This window comes from Mirounga leonina, unplaced genomic scaffold, assembly GCF_011800145.1.
Source record: "Mirounga leonina isolate KUSES-001 unplaced genomic scaffold, KU_Mleo_1.0 Mir_170, whole genome shotgun sequence".
NCBI lineage: Eukaryota > Metazoa > Chordata > Mammalia > Carnivora > Phocidae > Mirounga > Mirounga leonina.
In genome coordinates this window covers 31,779,633-31,801,382 of record NW_023270433.1, presented here as the reverse complement: position 1 = coordinate 31,801,382, position 21,750 = coordinate 31,779,633, and the positions used below count along the sequence as shown (strand labels likewise).

Below are 21,750 nucleotides of genomic sequence, written 5' to 3'. Positions count from 1 at the left end.
ACAAGGTAATCTCTCTTAGCTGGTGTTCACTTGACATCACAGCTGTCCTCTAGCCATCGGCTTCTGGCATCGGCCCTTCCTCAACTTCTCAGTTCAGGTTTCTCAATGAGCATTTTCACTTTTTTTCCTTTTTTTCCCTTAGTCATTTGTGCTTTCCTTGTAAGCTGTGCCAATATGGAGTATCCACAGACACCTACATCTGGGAATAAGTTGAAAGCTAGGATAACTTTGATTGACATTTTCTAAGTGGTTGAAGGCCTTGCCTGACCCCTGCCTTTCAGCCCCTCTGTCTCCACTTATGGGGTGACCTGGCCCCAAGATATGTGGCCTGGGACCAGCCCTGACCCGAAGAGTGCCAGCCTCACTCTCCGTCAGCCTGGATCCAGGCCAGGCTCTCTCATCTCATGCCCACTTCTGATGCCTGGGCATCCCTCTGGTTCCCAGATCCTACCCTGGCTTGTGTTCCAGTTTGGATAACTGGACTCCTGGCATGCTTCCTAGGTCTGAGTTCCTGCCTTGGTCACCAGCCTCAAGTCCATATTCCCCTACAGCTGGAGTCCAGCCTCTTGCTTTAAAATAATCATTCATTCCTTCAACAAATGTTTTGCAGCTTCTACTGTGTGCTGGGCAGTGTCCTAGGAGCTGAGGAGGCAGGAATAAACAAGCCAAACTAAAATCCCTGCTCTCATAAAATTTACATTCTAGTGGAGAGAAAGAAACAATAAACAGAAATAGTAATAAGAAGATATCTTAGTATGACAGCTTATGAAAAGTGCTATGGAAAACAAAGCAGGAAAGAGGGTTGACTCTGATAGGGTGGGGCTGCAATTTGAAATGGGGGGGTCAGAGAAGGACTCATGGAGGTGATTTTTCAGCAAAGACCTAAAGGAGACGAGCAAGCAAGACATGCAGATAGTGTCCCAGGTGGAGGAACAGCAAGGGCAGAGGCTCCGAGACAGGAGTGTGCCTGACATGTTCAAGGAACAGTCAGGAAGCTGGTGTGGCTGGAGCAAAGTGAGCAAGGGGAAAAGTGGTAGTATCCAAGGTCAAAGGCAGGCAGGATCAAGTAGGACTGACTGCACCTGACAAAGTGGAGAACAACTGGAGGGTACTGAGTGGAGCAGTGACATGATCTGACATATTTGAACAGGATCAAAAGGGGGAAGCAGAGAAACCAGCTAGGAGACTGTTATGATAAGCTGCGCTTGGTGGCAGGAACCAGGGCGCAGAGGAGGTGATGAGAAGTGGCTAGATTAATAACTGTTCTTCTCATTATTAATGGGAATAATATGCATCAGCAGATGCCAAGTCCCAGGACCATAGTAAACACTGATTTATAGGCTCATCTACCTTACAAGGGACATAGTAGAGACTTAAGAAAGCATCATGCTCAGGGTCACGCACCTAGAAAATAATAAAACATGCATGTCAGTCCAGGTCTGTATGGCTTAAATTCTCATCTTCCCCAAATCCTGCCTCCTTAGCAATTCTTTCTCCCATGCCCTTTCCCTGCACACAAGAACCAGAAGCCAGTCTCCAAACCCTGGCTTAGAGGTTGGGGCTGCTTTGAAAGATGATGCCAAGTCCCTATCTGAGGATTTTGGGGGCTCCATGATCCATCTGGCTTGCCTTTGAGCAGGATCCCAAAACCAGGCACCCCCCCTCTTGCTATCTATCCTTTTTTCAGGCTGGGCTGGACACCCCTCGCTGCCCTGGTGCCAGAGGCAGGGATCTGCCCTCCTGCAGCTGCCTCCTCCCAGGAACTGGCTCCAGTTTCCAATACCCTGTTCCCAGTCTGACCTGCCATCCCTGTCTGCCTCTGTTCTTACTCCAGCAACAGGGAGGTCTTCTTTTACTTTTTTCTTAAAAAAAAAAAAAAAAAAGCACAAAACCCCCAAAATTTAAAAAACCCATAAGCCATCTTACAAGTATCTCCCATGTATTTCTTCTCTTTCCCCCATGTATTTCTTATTCCTGTTTACATTGAAATGTTTCTTTCAACCAAGTAGCTCAGCTGTTTTTTTAAGTACCTTGTTTGTTTTCAATTCTTTTTTTTAAATAGGTAAGTTATGAATGTTGGCTCCAAAAAAGATGAGCTGAATGAATCTAAGTTGCTCTTCCCTTTTCACAAGGCATGTTTTTAAACCATAAAATTGGGTTTCAGGCATCAATGTGGTCTGGTGACACAGTTCGGGTAATAATAATAGCTACCATTTATTAAACACCTACCTACTCTGTGCTAGACACCTTGGTATGCATCATCTTAATCTTCATAACTGCCAGAAAAATAGGTGTTAGGATCCCAGTTTTGCAAATTACAAGACTGAAGTCCAGACGGATTAACTAACATGCCTAATGATACTTGGCAGAGACAGTGACGGGGCCCAAATCCAGTCTGTTTGACCCCAAACGCCTGCATATTTCTCTATTCCACATGTCTCTCCTGGAAGATACCTTTATATGACTGAGGAGTTAATAGTCTTAAAGAACTAAAGAATGCTCCTGAGGATCGACACCAGAAAAATGTAAAATGGGGTCGCCTGGGTGGCTCAGTCGGTTAAGCAGCTGCCTTCAGCCTGGGTCATGATCCCAGGGTCCTGGGATCGAGCCCCGCATTGGGCAGGGAGCCTGCTTCTCCCTCTCTCTCCCTCTGCTTGTGCTCTCTCTGTCAAATAAATAAAATCTTTAAAAAAAAAAAAGGAAAATGTAAAATGACTTGGCCAGAGTCCCTCACCAAATGAGAGATGAAGCTGGCCTTCCTCCTGAGTTATTGGAGGAGAGCATCTGGCCTGGAGAGAGTCTATGACTGAACCCTTCAGGAGTCAATGCCGAGCCCGGGGTAGACCAGAAGAGCCTGGAGCGTCTCCTTCCACCCGTGCTCTTTGTCGGTTTGAGAACAGTGGAAGGATGGGGGAGTCACCTTGCTCGGTGTCGGCTGGACAAGCCCTGGGCAGACACAGGCAGGAAATTTAGCTTAAACCCGAGTGGTGTCCAAAAGGACACATACTGGCAAGGATGCCAAAACCCCCTCTCATCTACAGGTTTCACAAACAAGAAGATGCTTTAGGAAGGGGCACAGTTTAGGAACAGAACCTTGGACAAACGGCAAAATCTCTGGTCCAACCCCTCACCAAACCGTAGGAAGCAGGCGGTCCTGGACTCAAAGTCTGGCTCACCAGTTATTAGTGACTCAATTCTGGGGGAGTCACTTACTCTGCTGACCTTCAGTTTCCTCACCTGTAAAGTGGGAATAAACAATTCCTCTTTCATATCAAGTTTATCGTGAGGATTAAATAATTACAACAGCTAGTGTATTTTGAGTACTCACATGTGCCAGGCACTGTTCCAAGCAATTTTCACATCTTTAACCCCCTTGGTAAGTAAAATAATGCATATATGCATATAAAGCACTTACCGCAGTACTAAACTCTTATTAGGCATGCGACTAATAATAATAGTAGTAATAATACCACCAGAAATGTTAAGATCAGTGCCTCCTGAGGCTCCCACTCCATTATTTGGTCGATGGGGGTTTTGTGCATGATTTCTGAGGCTCCACCAAAGTCAGCCTTCCTGTCGCATCCACTCTGGATCCCAATCTGCCACCGGGGTCCGTGGTGCTCTCCCTCACCCGTGGTGCCCTTCACCAAGGACAGCTCACAAACAACGCCACATTCCACCCCCAACTAAGTCACCTCTTCCTCAGGAGAAATGCGCCCAGGTTCCTCAACTTTCCCTGGCCAGTCGTCTGCTCCTGGCTTTCTTCAAGGGTGATGTCCAGAACTGACCACAAGCCCTCCATACAGACGAAGAGGCACGTGGAATAGCAGGCCCACCCCTCTGTGCTCAGGCCGCCGGGATGCTGTGCTGGCAGTCCCAGGTACCTGCATTTGGTGGCAGCCACATCACCCTGTGGCTCATAGAAAGCCTGTGGCTCTCCGAGAGCCCTAGGTTTGCTTTCTGTGGACTTGTTGCTGTCTGTTTCAAGGGAGCAGCGAGCCAGGTCTCTCTGATCCTATTTACCAGCAGTGTAATTCAGGCATCTTGGAACAGGGCTGAAACATTTCACCCGTGATTACGTCCCCATGTTCTAGCCTACTGAGGGCATCTTGCATCATGGGTCTCTTTTCTAGCAATATTCGCCATCTCCTCAGTTGGTGCCATTGCTATTGGACAATCTCATTTGCTTTCCTAAGCTAAAGCATCGGTCCAAGTGTGAAATAGGAGAGTGTCAAAGAGCTTTGGGACTGCCCACGCTAGCGGCCATCGGCCCCCTCTGGTCATGTGACCAGACCCACTGAAGCTTCCCCCAACCTCTGCTTTCCGCAGCCCATGTTTGTCCAGCTTGCATGCCAAAATGTCAAGAGAATTCTTGCTACAGCTCTTACTGAAGCCCCCATGCACTCTGTCTCCTTAATTTCTCTGACCTGCCAGAGTAGTAACCACACATACAGGTGAGTGTGGCTGGCTGGTTCTTGGTGAACCCACATCCACGCCTAGGCACCATCCCTCTCTTCTCTGTGCAATCACACAGTATTTGTAAAATCAGTACTTCTCGAATGCCGCTGAGGGTCAACACCCAAATCCCATATGGCTGACCTCGCCCTTTTAGCCTCTCGGGACACCCAAACACTGCTGTGTCCCCCACCTCCTGGCCCTTCCATTCACTCATCTCCCAAAGATCCTTAGAGGCTCTGGTTGGATATCATCTGCAGTTTCCTGCCCTGCCCTCACAGGTACCTCATGGACCTGGAGACGTGGGCTGATTGAATGCATCCTCATCTCTCCTTCCCTTGTAATTATGCTCACCTCTCTATTTCTGTTTGCTGGTCATTCTCCACCAAAATGTCCAGTGTGCCTCTGTCACAGGCCTGGAGGTGAAAAAGCTGCATTCTTTATCCACCTATGCTTGCTCCAAGTGCACTGTATGAAGCCTCTGGAGTGGTCTGTGACTTATTCTGGCATTGAGTGCTTGTGTGTTCCAGCAGGTGCCTCCATTTTAGACCCCTGCTCCCAGTGTCTCTCTGTGTCCCTAATTTGGGGGGGCAAGGAAGCCAATTGTATTGAACCATAACATACATACAGAAAAGTGTGCAAATGTTAATGCACAGCTCAACTAATTTTCATAAAGTGAATACACCCACGTAAACAGCACCAAGAGGCAGAACATGACCAGCATCCGAAAGCCCCCATTGGGTCCCTGCCAGTCATTACCTTCCCTCAGGGTAACCAGCATCCTTACTGTTAACACTATAGATCAGTTTTTGCCTTTTCTTGATCCTGATGTAAATAGAATCACCTGTCTGTCCTCTTTTGTGTCTGGCTTCTCTCACTCTACGTAGTTAGTGAGATTCATCCATATTGTTATATGTGACTGTAGATCTTTTATTCTCATAGTCTTGTGCTTGCCTTAGCCTTTTACAATCCAACTTCATCCCATGGGATCCATGTGCAGCCCCTTGGTTTTCTCTCTACCTGCCCCCAAGAGGGCTGGTTGTGAGTCTCACCTGCATCCCCACCTCTGGTCTCACCCTCTGATCTACCCTTCATTTACCCTGCCAGATGAGCCTCTCCAGAGTTTGGCTCCAATCATGTCCTCCCAGCTCAAAACATTCTATGGCTCCCTGTTGTCTTATGGGGCACTAACTCCCAAGACTGGGGTTCCAGGCTCCTGACAATGTGGTTTCAGTGGTTCCAGCTTCGCAACCAGCTGTACCTCCCCCACTCCCACATTCTATAGTTGAACTACTCAGCATGTATTAGTGGGTCCATCACCATGTCTGCCCTTTTCGGCCTCCAGACCTTTGTTCATACTATTCCTTCAACCTGGAATGTTTTTCCCAATCTTCCTCCCATTGGTGAAATCCTGCACAACCCAGATCAAATGTCATGTCCCTGTGAGGACTCCCCTAGTCACCCCAGAGAAGTAATGGATTCCTTCTCTCAGCTCCCATGGTGAGGCTTGGCTCCTGCTGAGACATACCGCTTATCACTTCTTTAAAAGTTAATTACCACATTTCACCCATTCTGAGACACATATTTGTATTCATCTCCAGGATCGGGATGCACCTTGCCCTTGATGGCATCTTATAATTCACAGTATTTTTTTACCTTTCTTGGTGATACATAAAATAATGGTGTCTTCAATTCGATGAAATACAGTTTTTCTTTTCTTTTTTTTTTTTTTTTGGTCTCAGCATATTCTAGAAAGACTCTCTGACACCACACTGCATTGTATAGTTAGTCCACATCTCTGGGTCCTTTTCCACGTGTGAGACCATAGTCACCCACAAAGCACGCAATATGGGTTTGTTGAATGAATAGGTGTGCATTATTCATCGTGTTTCTACCATGGGGAGAGGGGGTAGCATGGGGAAGGCCTCTCAGTGTGGCTCTTCATGAGGTTCCTCCCAAAGGGCAGAGGATCACTCTTTCCTTCCAGGGTGCTGAGGGCCAGGTGACAGTGGGGGCATCTCACTTCCCTGGGTCTGGCACAGCTTCGGGGGAGGAGGGAAAGCTACACTGGATTAATAGAATGCCAAATCCTTGATCAGCAAACCAAGCTTCAATTATAATATACTTCCTATCGGGTAAATATGATTTGCTTTTCAAGGATCTTATTTATGGCCTGGTTTTCAGGAGCACACTGAGGCAGGAAGCTGTACATCCTATCCTGCCAATCTTATTCCAAGCTTTAAATAACAACAGTGAGTCTTTTCATTAGCTTTTTCCTAATGAAATCAGTTATTCCCTCTGCCCCACCCCCTAACCCAGCTCCATATTCTATTACATAACAAAGGACACAGATAGGCCGGCGTCTGACTTTGGTGATATTTTAGCTACTCTTTGCCCTTTTCTTAATATTCCAGCCGTTCAAATTCCATAGGTGATTTTAATAAAATCCAGCATGTTCTATTGTTTTCCAGGTGCTTCTAAAATTTGGAAATACAGCGTACGTTGTCAGATGCTTTGGGATGATCCACTTTGTGGATTAATGATACTCTATCCTCCCAATAGTCTGCCATACACAAGTAGGTGTAAGATCTTCTGACTTCAGATGGATCTGTGTCTATGTTTAAAGGATTGGTTTAGAAGGAACTCTGCTCCTGTGTTCACCAGGGACCCTGAACAGGATAACAACTTCGTATGATTTGCTCCAGTTTTTGGTCAGTTTGATGAAGAATTCATTCTATGTATCAGGTGTTGCTTTCTGTTTGTTTTCCTGGGTATTTCAAGGGCATGGAGATTGCTAGGCTGATGAGCATGATAAAGTTCAACTGCATGGCCATCTGGACTTCCTTTGGGGAGTTTTTTTGATTGATATTTTTATTTTGTCAGGATCTTGGAAAGCACTTAATTCTTTTATACAATGTTCATTATCTTTTAGCAAATTAGATGCCTCTGGGGCTTTTCTAAATTCCATCTTCTCCTTTAAAAGATAGATACAATCACTTGCAATGTGAAAACAACAAATAAAAAGTTTCTTGCTGTCAAGAACAGTGACCTCTGGCTAATAGGACCAGGAGTGAGAGGTAATGGAAGGGTAAAAACAGATTTATTTTTCACCTTCTATCCTCCTGTACTGTTTGATTTTTTTTTTTTTTTACTATGAGCATGTATCTCTTTTATTAAAGAAAAAAAAAAAGCTTCCTGTATCATTTTGCTGTTTTATTATTGCTTTTGGTTCTATTTTTCTTCCTCTTATATTTTCATTTTGAGACATTCAGCCAGAGGATGACTCAGTTCATTTAAAAAAAATCCAACAACAACAAAAAGATTGGGAAAAAAAAAAACCCACTACATTCGGCTTCTATTGTTTACTATTGCTTTTCCTTTTCAATTTTCTGTTTATCTATGCTTCCATTTTTTTCAATATTAGATTTAATCTTATAATAGAAACAAAATAAAACCCTTAAGTCTCTAAAAAATAAACTTGTTGGGGGGAGTTAGGGACCCTTTAGAAAATCTGGGGGAGAATCTGGAGAGGCCCTCTGCAGAGGAGGAAGGTATAGACACACAGCCTCAGGGGTTCCCCCCGAATATCTATCTATTCAATATAGTCTAGTGTTCAATGTCCTTTGTTTATATTATCTCATTAAATGATCTCATTAATAATTCTGTAAGGCATTCTCATGCCCATTTTACAGAAGATAAAATGGAGTCTTAGCCTGAACGTCAAGACAGGACAGGAGAAGGGACAAACTTTGGGCTGTAATTCTGGACTTAAGAGTCCAACCGGTCTTTTCCATCACACCACAGTTTCAAGGTTAAGTGAACAGTTGATTTACTAGCTTCTCCTGTTGGTTTTGTTCCCTTTGTTAAAAGTGGGCCTGACTGGGGCACCTGGGGGGGGCTTAGTTGGTTAAGTGTCAGACTCCTGCATTTGGCTCAGGTCATGATCTCAGGGTTGTCAGGCTCACGCTTAGCACAGCCGAGTCCGCTTGAGATTCTTTCCCTCCTCCCTCTGCCCTCCTCCTCTGCTCCTCCCCCGGCTCGTGAATAATATAAAAATAAATAAAATAAAATATTTTATTTCTCTCTCTAAAATAGAAATAAATAAAATCTAAAAAAAAAAAGTGGGTACCTGATGCCTCATTGTTTTCTTTGCCATTTCTTTTAGCAAGATTCCCTGTGGCTTGCATGTTCTTCTCTGGACATTATCTTATGCTGGTATGAGTCTCCAAGGCGGTCATTTGATTTGTTGTCTCTTTGGAGGTCCTCAAAAGACATCCCAGAAGGGTCATAAGACCTGGAGTTCAAGCTTTCTCACTTCAACATCCCTGGCATGTAACAACACAAGCCCTAAGAGCAAGGAAGGGAGGGGACGGTGCAGGGAGGAGAGACGGAGGGAACCTAAGGAGACATGGAGACTGCATTTTGTTCCCAGGATGCTGGCATGTGGGAAGCTCCTTAGCCTCAGCTTCCTTTTTTAAAAATAGGATGAATGAGGATTCATGGGCAATTTTAACTACTGCACGTTGGGCTTCTACCATGTGCCTCACTCTGTGTTTGGCACTTTATAACTAGAAAAGGGTGGAGCTGGGATTCTAATCTGGGTCTGGAGGCCTCCAGGGCCTTCTGCCCTATTACCCTATGCTCTACTACTCCCACTATGATATCCTAATAGGCCCACTCTCCCCAAGTGACTGGCAGAAAGATCAAGGGGATGTGAAAGGAGATGCCACACCCTTCCAAATATCTCTTTTCTCTCTTTCTCTGAAATTTATTTCTTGCCAAAGTCTACATTTTTAATGTTCATGAAAGTGATATTATGATCAATGAAAAATTAATGTTCTGTGTCTATTCTTAGGCATTTATTTGTCTCCCAATCCACAATGATAACATGAACTGACTTTGGGAGAAATATTCATTTGGGGTTCATCTCCTCCCTACCCCACATAACCAGAGTGTTACTAGGGCTTGCTGTTATGTTACAGTATCTCTGCATATGTGTATTTGGGGGAGATTTAGCCAAGACAGAGAGCAGGACTAGCGTCCCTCATTGTGGTGATCTGATCTGCTTCAGTACTAGCTACTTCCAGTCCCCGACAAGCCAACTATCCCATCTCTGTGCCTCTGTGCACATGAAACCCTCCACTGGGAAAGCTTTTCTCTCCAGCTCTAAACTGCACCTGGTTTTCAGGCCCCACATTAAATTCCACCTCCTCCATAAAGTCTTCCCTGGTTGTCCCTGCAAGGGGATGACCCCTCTGCCTTCTGCACGCTCAGCCCTCGTCCCTCACCTCCTGCTGGGCACCGAGCAGGTCCAACCTCGCACTCTCCCTGCCGGTGCTCAAGACTGCCTCTCCCACCAGGCTGCGGCCATCTTTCTCTGCCTCCTCCTTAGCCCTGCCCAGGGCCTGGGAGGTCCTTGGAGAGCATCTGTTGAAACGCACTCGTGACGCCCAAGACTCGTCTTCACTTTCTATCATTTCTCCTGTTGCCCTGCTCAGCTCTCCCAATCCTCCCGGTCAGATTCATTGTCACTCCTTCTGGCCCTCCATGTACCCTGTCCTCATTCTTTTTCTCACTGTGCACTTGACAGAGTGCCTGTTGTGTTACTGACAGAACAAACCACTCCAAGACTCTGTGGCTCAGAATAGCAAGCATGTTGCTTATGACTAGCATCTGAGCTGGGCTCAGCTGGGCAGTTCTGCCGGTCCTGCTGGTGGTCACTCATGGGGCTGCATTCAGTTGGCAGGCTGGCCGGAGGTTGGGCTCAGCTGAGGAGGCTGGCACATTTGGGATTCTCTGTCTCTCCAGTTCATCTTGGAGCCTCTCCCTGTCCACATGGCCTCTGTACACGCTCTCTCTGCATGAGGTCTCTCCAGCAGGGCAGCCAGCTTCTGTGTGTCCGTGAAGGGCGCTGGGAGCACAGAAGCAGAAACCCCCAGCTTTCTTAAGGTTTAGGCCCAGAACAGGGGCAATGTCACCTCCATCACGTTCCATAGGAAAACAAGTCACAGACCTAGCCTAGATTCAAGGGGAGAGGACTTCAGCATACCGTGGCCCCTGCACTCCACACAGCAGAGCTGTTTGACTCTGGGTCCGTCCCGCTCCCACGAGTGCACCCCCTGAGGGCAGTGCCTGACACAGAGTGGAGAACTCAGTAGGAAACAAGAGCAAATTCCCCAGAAGGGGTCGGGAAACCTGGCCTCCAGATGAGCTTTGCCGCAGCGTGACCTTGGGCATCCCTGGCCCCCTCTGGCCCTGTTTGCCGAGCCATAAGCATGAGAGGCTGAACCGATCAAGATCTCTCGGGCAGAGCTGACATTCCGTGACTCCGGAGGGCATAGCACTGACCACGGGCCCGTGCCCCAGCCACGGGCCCTCCGGCTGCCCCCCAGATAGGCCATGTTTAGGCCTCTGCTCGTTTTTACACGTTATTCTGTCTGTATGATCCTATTCTTGTGGCGCTCACCTTTTCAAGGCATACTGTACATGTTTCACCCTCATTTGCAGAGGTCACATTAACCACCTCCCTGGCTTAAGGCACACTCATCATTCATTCCATGCAGCGTCCTTCTCCTGCTTGGTTTTTCCCTTCATCCCTGACCCCCACTCTTCCCCCAGCCCCCAACATGGTCACTCCTCCAATGTGCTTACATGTCACATGTTACTCATCCTCATACAATATCCGTTCCTCTGGCTATGGGTGGTCATGCCCCCCCCTTTCCATTTTCCCACACACTGTAGATGTTCTTGGACATCTGTCCTTGTGCACCTGCAGGAGAGTCGCTCTAAGCTGCACACCTAGGATTTGGGCCTGCCTGAATTCTAGGGATGGGAATCAGACTAACGAGGAAACAGAAACTGCTTGAGTGTGTATGACACGGGGACTTGCATGCGGGGAACTGGTTACTCGGGGAATGAAAGGGCTGAGAAGCTATGGGGGGGGGGGGTGGCACTCAGAAGTTAGCAACAGCAGGGAAGTGCTACCGGCGCGTCAGAGAGAGGTGGGCTTACCTGGCAAAGCTGGAGTCATCACTCACCTGTCCTGGCCCCTTGGAGGAGGCACAGCTGCCCCTTGCAGATGCCACCTGAGGTCAAGAGAAGGAAGAGAGATGCCCTGGCTTCTCCCTTCTTTCCATCCTCCAACTTCCTGTCAGTGCCTCCCACTGCAAGTCAGCTGACGGGAACCTGGGAAACGCACCCTAAAGGGACCAGGCCCCCACAATACAGAGCCTAGCAGGAGAGGACAAGAGACACGCACCTCAGGGACACACAGCCCGGGGCTGGCTCCGCAGCAGGGACAGACCCAATGTCACGAAAATCTGCCAGACTGCTCTCCAGATGTTTCCATGGCCCGCATCCTTCACAGCACTTAGCGTTATCCAACCTTTGAATTTTTTAAATGATGGGTATGAAATGGAATCTTGCTGTTGCAATTTGCATTTTTCTCAATGACTGGTGAGGTTGAGCATCTCTGCATATACTTAAACTAGTTTCTACTTATGTGAAATGGCCTGTTCCCGGTTTGCAAATAGTTCTTGTATAATCTAGCTATTAACCCCTTAGGAATCCCTTATCAGATTTAGGCACTGAAAACATCTCCTCCCTATCTGTTAACTTTGTGACCTTCATCTAAAAAGAAATCTTGAGGGGCACCTGGGTGGTTCAGCCGGTTAAGCATCTGCCTTCTGCTCAGGTCATGATCCCAGGGTCCTGGGATCGAGTCCCGCATCGGGCTCCTTGCTCAGCAGGGAGCCTGCTTCTCCTTCTGCCTGCCATTCCCCCTGCTTGTACTCTCTCTCTCTCTGACAAATAAATAATTAAAATCTGTAAAAAATAAAATAAAATAAATAATAATAAATAAATCTTTAATTTTGATGTAGTCAAATCCACAATTTACCAGCGCTATCACCTTGGGCAGGTCGTGCCCCCCCACCCCAGTTTGCTGTGCTGTAATTCTCTAAATGTACAAATGCAGAGAGAGGGGAAGAAACTTGGTCTTTTCTCCAGGTTCTCTCTCTGTGGCCCAGTTTTGAGCTGTTGCATCAGATGTTCTCTGCTCTGTACCCAGGCTGAGTATTCATTGCTAAAGAAGGCTTTGTTTTCCGGGTGTCAACTTCCCAGAAAACATACTAGACATTGTCTTCACAAACAACACCACAGTTGCAAATAGCAAGGCAGAATATGAAGGAAAGATGGTGCAACAAAATCGGTTTCCAAACTGGGCCCCTCTCAGGAAACTGTAAGGAAAGGAAGTAAAATACAAAGTTGAAAATTGGCATTTTTCAGTTCTCACTTTTCTCAGGTGTCATATCTCAAGGAAATAGACATATCTCAAGTTCATTTTCATTTCCCTGATTTCTTTAAAGTGTTCAGAAAGTCATACATTCATAGTTGTGGCGAGACAGGAGGAGATTTGGACACACGTCAGACAGACCCCACTCCAACATGTGGCTGATCTGGGATTTCCCACAAGTTACCCCACTGCTTTGAGCTCAGTTTCTGGAAAGTGAGATTTACCATGGAAACCTTTCCAAAGAAGCTTCAGAGAGTGGAAATGAAGTGTTTGCAATTTTTATAGATTTTTTTTGAGATTTTATTTATTTATTTGTGAGAGAGAGAGAGCATGAGTGGGGAGAGGGCAGAGGGGCAGAGGGAGAGGGAGAAGCAGATTCCCACTGAGCAGGGAGTCCGACGTGGGGCTTTGATTCAAGGACCCTGAGATCATGACCTGAGCCGAAGGCAGACGCTTAACCGACTGAGCCACCCAGGCGCCCCGCAATTTTTACAGATGTTTAAAGCACCTACTGTGTGCTAAGCACTAAGGTTTCTTTTTCTCATTTAATTTTCATAGCCATCATAAGAGGAGAAATTTATTATCCCCATCTTACAGATGAGAAGGCTGAGAGATTCCGAGGTTTAGAGAGTTCCCAGGCTCAAAACATCTAGGATTGCTATGCCCCTGCCCTTAGAATAGAAACTGTTGGAGGGGGTCACCAAGGGGACGTGACTTCTGGTTGACCTGGGAGCTGCACCCCGGCACTAGAGGCTCCACATCCCTCCCCTGTCCTCAGAATGCGGTTCTGCTTGCCTTCCCCACTCCCAGAGATCTGCTCCAAAGACATAGCCTTGGGATAGTAAGGCAGCGTTAAGACCATCTGGATGTATACATGACTAAACCCAGCTAAGGCCTCTGTATACCGAGATCCACCCCTCTTGCAGCTGTCCGAGACAAGCCTTGTATGCAAGTTCCCCTATCAAACATTTGGGGTGGGGGCTTTAGCTCTTCTATTAGGTATTTCTCAAGTTCTTTTCAGAGCAAAAAGTAACTCCTGGGAAATATGAAAGCACCACAGTCCTCATTTTCCTGCCTGGGAACCAAATTACAGAGGCTGCTGCCCAGGGCTCCCCTCCCTTCCCCCAGCTCAGGCTCTCTTATAGCCTTGGCAGCCCCAGGGCTCCCCAAACCCAGCTGCTGAGGCTCAGGGGCTCCCCTGAGATGACAATGAGGTGGTTCCTATAGCTCTGAACAAGTGGAAAAGGGGTGGGAGGACCTCGGCTACCCCAAGGGACAGAAGGTGAGTGACAGCCCCAAGGAGGGCACATTCATACAACGGGATCCAGAAATAACCAGGGCCATCCCCAGGAGTGAAGCTTCCCCTTAGGCCTATGGGGCCAGGAGATGTCCCCACTCCCCAGCTCCAACTCCACCGCCAGGAAATGGTGTTGTCCCGAACCTGGAGGGTGGACACAGGATAGAGGAGCTTGAGGGCAGGACTTGGGAGTCTGAGGGTGGGCTGGGGTGACTTGGGGTAAACACAGCCATGGACATGCGCTGTCATTGCTACCCCTGGGTGCCAGCTTCGGCTAAGGGTCCTGGGGGCCACGACGGGACAGTGGCCTCAGATGCGTGCTCTCCCTGAGGCTGGAGAGAGAGTATTTCCAGCCAAGCCCCGTTCTTAGGAAATTCCTAGGACCCAGCCAGCCAGGAGCTGTAGGGCCAGTGCTGATGTCTCTCCACTCAGGTACATGTCAGCTGTGGAACAAAGTATCGGGGTGACTCTAGGAGCAATAGGTCTTCTTTCCTTTCTTAAAAAACGATTAGCAAGTCACGGAATGTCAGAACGGGGAGGAACATCAGAGGCGGTCACGTGGAACCTGCCTCCCGGTGCACCTAGGAAAACAGGCTCAGAGAAGGCAAGACCCCAGCGCCGTCTGCACAGCAGCCACCCGGGGCCTACATTCCCAGCAGAGCTCTCACCTCAAATGATTCCTAGTGGCCCCCGTGAGAAAAGTGTTCATCCCTGGAAAACCTCTGCTGAATCTGGAGCTGCCATGAAAGTGGGATTTTCCTCTAGAGTTTGAAAACTCAAAGGCATCACCCTCTCGTTTTTAAAATTGCATCCTGATTCATTTGGGCTCATGTGGTTTGCAGAAACCTTGTTGCTCCTAAGAAAACAACAAAGAAATGATGGCTTCCTGAGTCAAATCCCTGGGAGGTGCAGGACTCAAGAAACATTCTGCTTTTCATCTTGCAGAGCCCGTGGGGAACCAGAGAAATCCCAAGTCTCATGTTTCCCGGAGAGCAACGTGACAATGCTGGAGCCGATACCAAAGGAGCAGAGATCCCCAGAGAGGAAAGAAGGGGACTTGAGAGTTGGGAGGCTTAGATTCAAATGCCAGTTTTATCACCGATTTGCTGTGTGACCTTGGGCAGGCGCCATCCCATTCTGGGCCTGTTTTCTCTCTCATAATTTGGAGGAAAGGTGAGATGCTCTCTAAGCACTCTTCCAGTGTCACCTCTGCCTTCCGAGCCCTCCCATCTCTGTCCCTGGACACCAACTCCAGCCTTCCCTCCGGGCTTGCAAAGCCTAGGAGGGATGGGAAAGGGTCTCCCAGCATGTTTTCTTTCCACTTAAGCTCAGATTTACTAAGTGACTTGTCCGCATTTTTGGGGGGCGGGAAGTGACAGCTAATGGATAAGGAGTACCTCAGGTGCTTTGTCTGGATCTGACCAGGGAAATCAGCAGGAAGATAATCTCTAGATTGCTCTGGGCTGACGTTACTGCTACAGGATGATGTTAATTCTGCTGTTTACAGAAATAAGTCCAGTGTGAGTCGAGGCTTTTTGGTGTTTAAAACCAGATGGTATTTCCTGCCTTGATCAGCCTCAGAGCTTTGGTTCCCATGACAACCCTGAAGTTCCACCTACTGCAACTTCCCTGGTCTCCAAGCTTCTTCCTCTTCCACCATTGTGCCAGGGCCCCTGGAGAATAAAGCCACTAAGTAGCATGTGCACAGCACTTTACAGTTTACAACACACTCCAGTATTTATTATCTCACTTACTCCCCACCGCAGCCTCACCGGACAGAGTTTGCTGTTCTCTCCATTTCACAGACGGGAAAACCAAGGCCTCAGAGATGAGCTGATCTGCCCTCTCAGCCCGAAGTAGTGTCAGCCGGACTCAAACCCAGGTTTTATGACTTTGAACCTCATGTGGGGTCAGCTACAGAAGGATAAATATGAATGCCCTGCCCTGCAGACCATTTACTTGCTCTGGCTTCTAAGTAGTCAATTCCATACCTATATTGGGGATCAAGGTGTGGCATCCCTCAACAAGTTACTTGACTTCTCTGTGCCTCGTTTTCTTCATCTATGAGATGGGTAATTATAATGGTACCTGTGGATGGCGAGAGGATTAAATTAGCATGTGTGTCAAAGAACGAGTGCTTACTGGATTTCAGTGGGCCCGAGAAGCCCACTGAAAGCCCACTTAGTTCTACTCTAACCAGCATGTGACCTTGGGTGGGTCACTTTGCTTGTTGTCCCTGGCATCACGGTGTTCAGAGGGATGTTACGCATGATGAGGTTAATGCACGGAAGGGTACGGGAGAGCACCCTCTCTCACACCACTTTGACTAGCAAGGCTGTAGCTTCTAAGACAATAACATGCAAGTGTTACTACCAATCCATCACGCAAAGAGCCGTGCCCATAGTTCTCCAGTTATAAGCTGTCAAAAACTCAGGAAGCTTGGAGAGCTCACCGAGAGTATCAGCAGGAGCCCATTTGGAGGGTTTTCTCAGTTGGGAGATGTCCATCAAGGAGAAGGGCTCCCTGGGCCCCCAGTCCTGGGCTCTGTATCCTGGAACCCCCATGGGGCTCTGGTGAAAGCTACACCTGATCTCGGGGCTCTCAAGAGAGGGTGGAAAAATGTAAATGTGTTACATCTTACACATCAAAATATTCTCATTGATAATGACCTGTGCATTTCTTTAAAAATAAACTTTTTAAATAAAAAAAGTCGACGTGACCCAGGAAGGCTGGGTGATCCACGTACAAGTGGGTGACAGAATGTGGATCAAATAGAGCTATTACACAGGTCTAAAGAACACAGGCTGCACCTTGGGCTTTCTGGCCCAATGCTTTGTTCTGTGTTCTTCCTAAACAATTGCAGATTGTAAACTGAACTATGTGTGTTAAGTTCATTGCTTTGCAATAAACAAATATTTTCCATTCATTCTTGCAATTCGTCTGGCTGGGTGCATCCCAGGCCCTTGCTGCAGGTCCATAACCCAGCTTCTCTGATAGCTCGCAGCTCTGGGGGTCATTAATGTGGCAGAGCGCAATGTTCCCTGTACCGTGGCTGGTGCAGAGCTCCTTTGGCCCTGACCCCCAAGGAACAGGGAGAGAAATGAATGATTAAAAGTGGCAGATGCCCATGAGCACTCGCCCTGTGCCAGGCGCTGTGCTGAGCTCTTGACTTGGATTCTCTCAGTTAATCCTCACCCTGCCCTGTGAGCCAGGATTTTCACCACCCCCCGGGGATCATAAGCTCCATGAAGGCAGGGACTTTGCTTTGTTCCCTTGGTGCATCACCGGGGCCTGAGACGTGGTGAAGGAGTGTGTCAGTCCTCATTCCAACAACGAGGAAACAGAGCTTTGCTTACCTGAGGAAGGCTGCCAGCACCCACAGGCCTCTTGGCCAGCCTGGGGCTCCAGGTGGCTTGGTGGGCATTCTCTCGGAGGGTCCTGACACAGACTCTTGACCACGGTCCCTGGTGAGGAGTTAGTAAAATCAATTTGCCCTGAGGTCACCTCACTGATGAAGCCAACCTACAGAAGCCGCAGCGACATGGGTATATGGCCTCCAGTTCTAGATTCTTCTTTATGGCTGAGGTTCCCTCTATATACACACACAGCCTCCCCATTTATAAACCCTGCTCACAGGCTGGGTGACCCAGGAGCAGACTCCGAGTGGACATTAGCCCGTAGCATGTGGTTTGGAGCTGTCTTGGGAGGGACCCTCGTGGCAGGATGGGGGCAAGTGGGACTGGGCAGAGGGAGGCGGGGGTGCAGGGCTGGTGGCCGCCGCGGTGGGCTAAGTGGGAGTTGATGGGGCTGGGCCCCTCGGAGGCATCGACTCAACAGCTGAAGAAGTCCTTCATCCAACGGGTGTCCATGCCAACACAGAAGGGCTTCTGAAAACACTCATCTGTGACTCAAACGGAGTGTTTCTGATTGTGATGAAAGTGGAGACAATTATTCAACTGAAAGAGCTGTGAGCAAGTGAAGCGGAGAAGCTCCGAGGCCCTTGAGGAAAAGCAATGAGAGCCAGAGAAAGGGCAAGTGGCCTGGGGCGAGTGAGGTTACCTGGCACCTAGAGAAAGTTCCCGCCTTCCAAGGGGACTTGCCTTCCCAGAGCCAGGACAAGACAGCCCCACTCACACATGAGGGTTTTCTGTGCCAGGCCCCAGAGACGCTGGCTTGAGACCCTCCATCCTTCTCGACCCTCTGACGAAGGGGACAGAGAGGTGTGTGTACATGAGTGTGGGGTGGGAGAGAGAAGAGAGGAAGACCCTAGGGTGCTTATGACCTTTCACCTTGATGAAAAGGTCCAGATGAGCAGACTGACAGGAGGAGGAGGGAGGGACAGCCAGCTGATGAGCTCTCCTCTTCTTCCTTTTTTTTGAAAACTCATGATAAAATGTGTATCACCTAAAACTTACTCCTTTAACCATTTTAAAGTGCACAATTTCTTGGCATTAAGTACATCCATGATTTACAACCATATCATTATTTAGTTCTAGAACTTTTTCATCACCCCAAAAAGAAACCCCCTCCGCAGTAAGGAGTCACTCCCCATTTCCTCAGCCCCCCAAACTCTGGCTCTCTCTACCTCTCTGCCTATTCTGGACGTTTCACATGAATGGAATCGCATAATATGGAGTCTGTTGCCTGGCTTCTCTCACTCAGCATAGTGTTCTCAAGGCTAGTCTATGCAGCGGCACTTGGCAGCATTCCGTTCCTTTTTATGGCCGAATAATATTCCATTGAGTGGCTATAGCACATTTTGTTTATCCCTTTATCTGCTGAGGGCCGTCTGGATGTTTCCACCTTTTGGCTACTGTGAAAGGTGCTCTGAATATTTGCATACAAGTTTTGTTTTGTTTTGTTTTTTGAATACCTACTTTCAATTCTTTGGGGTATATACGTAGGAGTGGAATTGCTGTGTTACATGGTCATTCTATATTTAACTTATTGATGAGCCACTCCGCCCTCTTTTCATAGATTTTCATAGAATCACAGGGCAGGAAGGGACCTCAAAAGTGACCTAACACAGTTTTTCTCAGACTTTTAGATTGACACATCAGTAAAACTAAAACTACCATCACCACCACCCCCTCTCGCTGAGTAGGAGGGATTTGCATCAAGGCCGATCCTACAAAATGCATATATTGCCAGGTAAACTCATTGCCTTCTTATTTTTCTCACGTCATCTGCACCTGTGGGTCATTGGGGAACCAACTGCTGGGTAAGATCCTCAAAGTGTGAATCCCCCTCTGCAGCTGCCCTGCTATGGGCTCGCCCAGCCTCTGGGGGCCCTTCTGGGGAATGCTCCCCCTCCCAGGTAGCTCTGCTTCCTGGAATGTTCTTCCTCACGGAAAGCTGGCTCTACTCCCATGGTCTCCCCAGCATCTTTGCTCCACCCTCTGGGGCCCCACAGACCTTGGCCTCCTTCCAGCTGCTTCAGGACTGGAACCCACGCCACCTTCCCCTTCCTGTATGTATGATCTGTAGCTCCAAGCGCGCCCCCATGAGGCACTGATAGCAGAACAGGTGGAGATGAGGCAGTCCCCTGACTTGTAAGAATTCTTAGAACAAAGAGAATCTCCCAGCTATTTATAGTGTTTCATGAGCACACACATCCCCCCAACTAGCCTGCCAAAAAAAAAAAAATTGTGAACAAGCCATACAGACTAACAGGTTTTATTTTTGTTGTTGGCTGGGCTTATACCAATTTAATGTTTCTGTGTCGGAAGGCAGCAAGACGTCCTGGAGAAAATGTGGCTCCTCCTAAGAGTGAGAGAGGTGAGACCTGCATTCAAACCCACTGTCCCTTGTTAACTGGGAGACCTTGGTGAGGTTAATATCTGTGTGCCACAAAACAAAGGAACAAAGACAAAGAGAAAGAGACCAGGAAACAGACTCTAACTATAGAGAACTGGTGGTTACTGGAGGGGCGGGGGGTGGGGGGACTGGATGAAATAGGTGATGGGGGTTGAAGAGGACACTTAGGATGGAAAAAACAAAATCTGTGTGCCACAGTGACTGAACTGGTAGGAAGGGAATTAGAAAGCTGCTTGAGGGGGCACATGTGAAGGAGGCAAGGCAGCTTACAGCCACGCCAGCACGCCGTGGGCACCTGCTCTGTAATGGTTATCACTGGAAGAAATCTGAGCAGCATTTATGCCTTCGATGAGCAAAATCAAAGTGGGAAGACAAATTCACTGGTATTTGATATACATTTGGCAAACAAAAGTCCTTTAAAGAATCAAGTCCCTGCACGGAAATAACACTAAAATAATAATAAAAGTAATGTTTGATGGGTGAAGAACATGGGAACCCACTCTGGAGGGCTGAAACAAAATGGCAGCCTGGTCTCTTATCAAAGCCTACAGTGGCGTTGCTGAGGACTTAAAGTAAGGCTAAACTCCACCCCAGCCACCTGGAGGGTGGAGACAGGGTCTCCCTGAAGAGACAGCCATGCCCTTTGTCCCTTAGCCCTAGGGAGCTGGCTCCAACAGGAACTGGGAACCTGGTGGGGTTGGCTCACGCCACTGGGCAGGGCCCTGAGGAGGGAGTCCTGGATGGTCTCTGCCTTAGAAGGAACTGGAGACAGATGAACTGGGCTTTCTGCTCTATCCCACTACCAGTGATTCTGTTTGATTCCTCTTCTGTCACCCTAAGCTTTGGTGACTCACTGTCTATAGAGACTGGCTTCTTAGACGAGGGGCTGAAATTTCAGGCAGGGTCTAATCCCCTCTTAGACAGCATGTTACAGAGGAACAGGGGCCCCCTGAGGCCAGCGGGGAATCTGGCAAGCCCTCCAGAAATATTTAAGGGGAACCCACCCAGAGGAGGTGATTCACCTCCCACCTCCTGGGGAGGAGATTCATTCTCCAGCCTGTCCTACAGAATTTGGTATTGACTTTATCAGGGAAAAACATCAGGTGTCCTTACATGTTGAACAGGATCTATTAGTTAAGAAGACATGATTATCTTGCTTGACATAGACAAGGGCAGATGGGCACGGATGATGCTTCACAACCCCTTCAGGCTGTGCTGCAAAATCTTCCCAAAAGGGTCCCGAGCTTTGGGAGGTGTTCTTGGTGGACGGGTCAGTGTAGGTGCCCACAGCTGCCTAGACCGATCCTGGCCCGCATGGCTCTGTCCTTGGGCAGCTCCGAGTAGGAGAAAACTGGAAGGGTTTCCTGCTCCTCTTTGTTTGCTGGATCAGCTCCTGCAGTTTGGCTGGAAAGCCTTCCTGCTTCTTTCTGTCCACCTTGCTGGGAATCCCAAAGACACAAACACCCAGAGTCAGGACTGCTGGAGCGTGGGGATCCTCTGTCAATCCTTGCATCCTTGGGCTCTGATGCCAGCAGAGCCATCGAAGCTGCTGCTCCCTCTGGCAGGAGGCCCCTTCTTCTGGCCTTACTCCCTGCTCCCCACCCCAGCTATGGCTATGTCTGGGCAAGTGGGAGGTGGGGGTGGAGGGGAGGATGGGGAGATAGGAAAGAACATTGAGATTGATTTCAAATATGCAACCATAGTGGAGATTTCTCAAGTCTGCACGGCTCCACATGGTGTGGAAAGGGCTTTCTCACTTGCATCTGATCTTCAGCACCGTGGGGAGCACTGGCCCCTTCTAACCAAAAGGGAAAACTGAGATTCAAGAAGAAATAAGCCTGCTGTTACCCAGTAAGTGGCTGAGCCAAAACCCAGTGCTAGGGTTGAC

The 21,750-nt window shown here is 48.2% G+C and overlaps 1 long non-coding RNA gene across 1 annotated transcript; it reads right to left on the bottom strand.

Moving 5' to 3' along the window:
• Window positions 1–6,769: 6,769 nt before the first annotated feature.
• LOC118017905 lies at window positions 6,770–19,677 on the bottom strand. Its single transcript, XR_004681277.1, has 4 exons — window positions 17,402–19,677; window positions 16,037–16,645; window positions 8,585–11,839; window positions 6,770–7,429 (listed from the first exon to the last, which is right to left on the bottom strand). It is a non-coding gene; the product is annotated as an uncharacterized LOC118017905 (long non-coding RNA).
• Window positions 19,678–21,750: the final 2,073 nt, after the last annotated feature.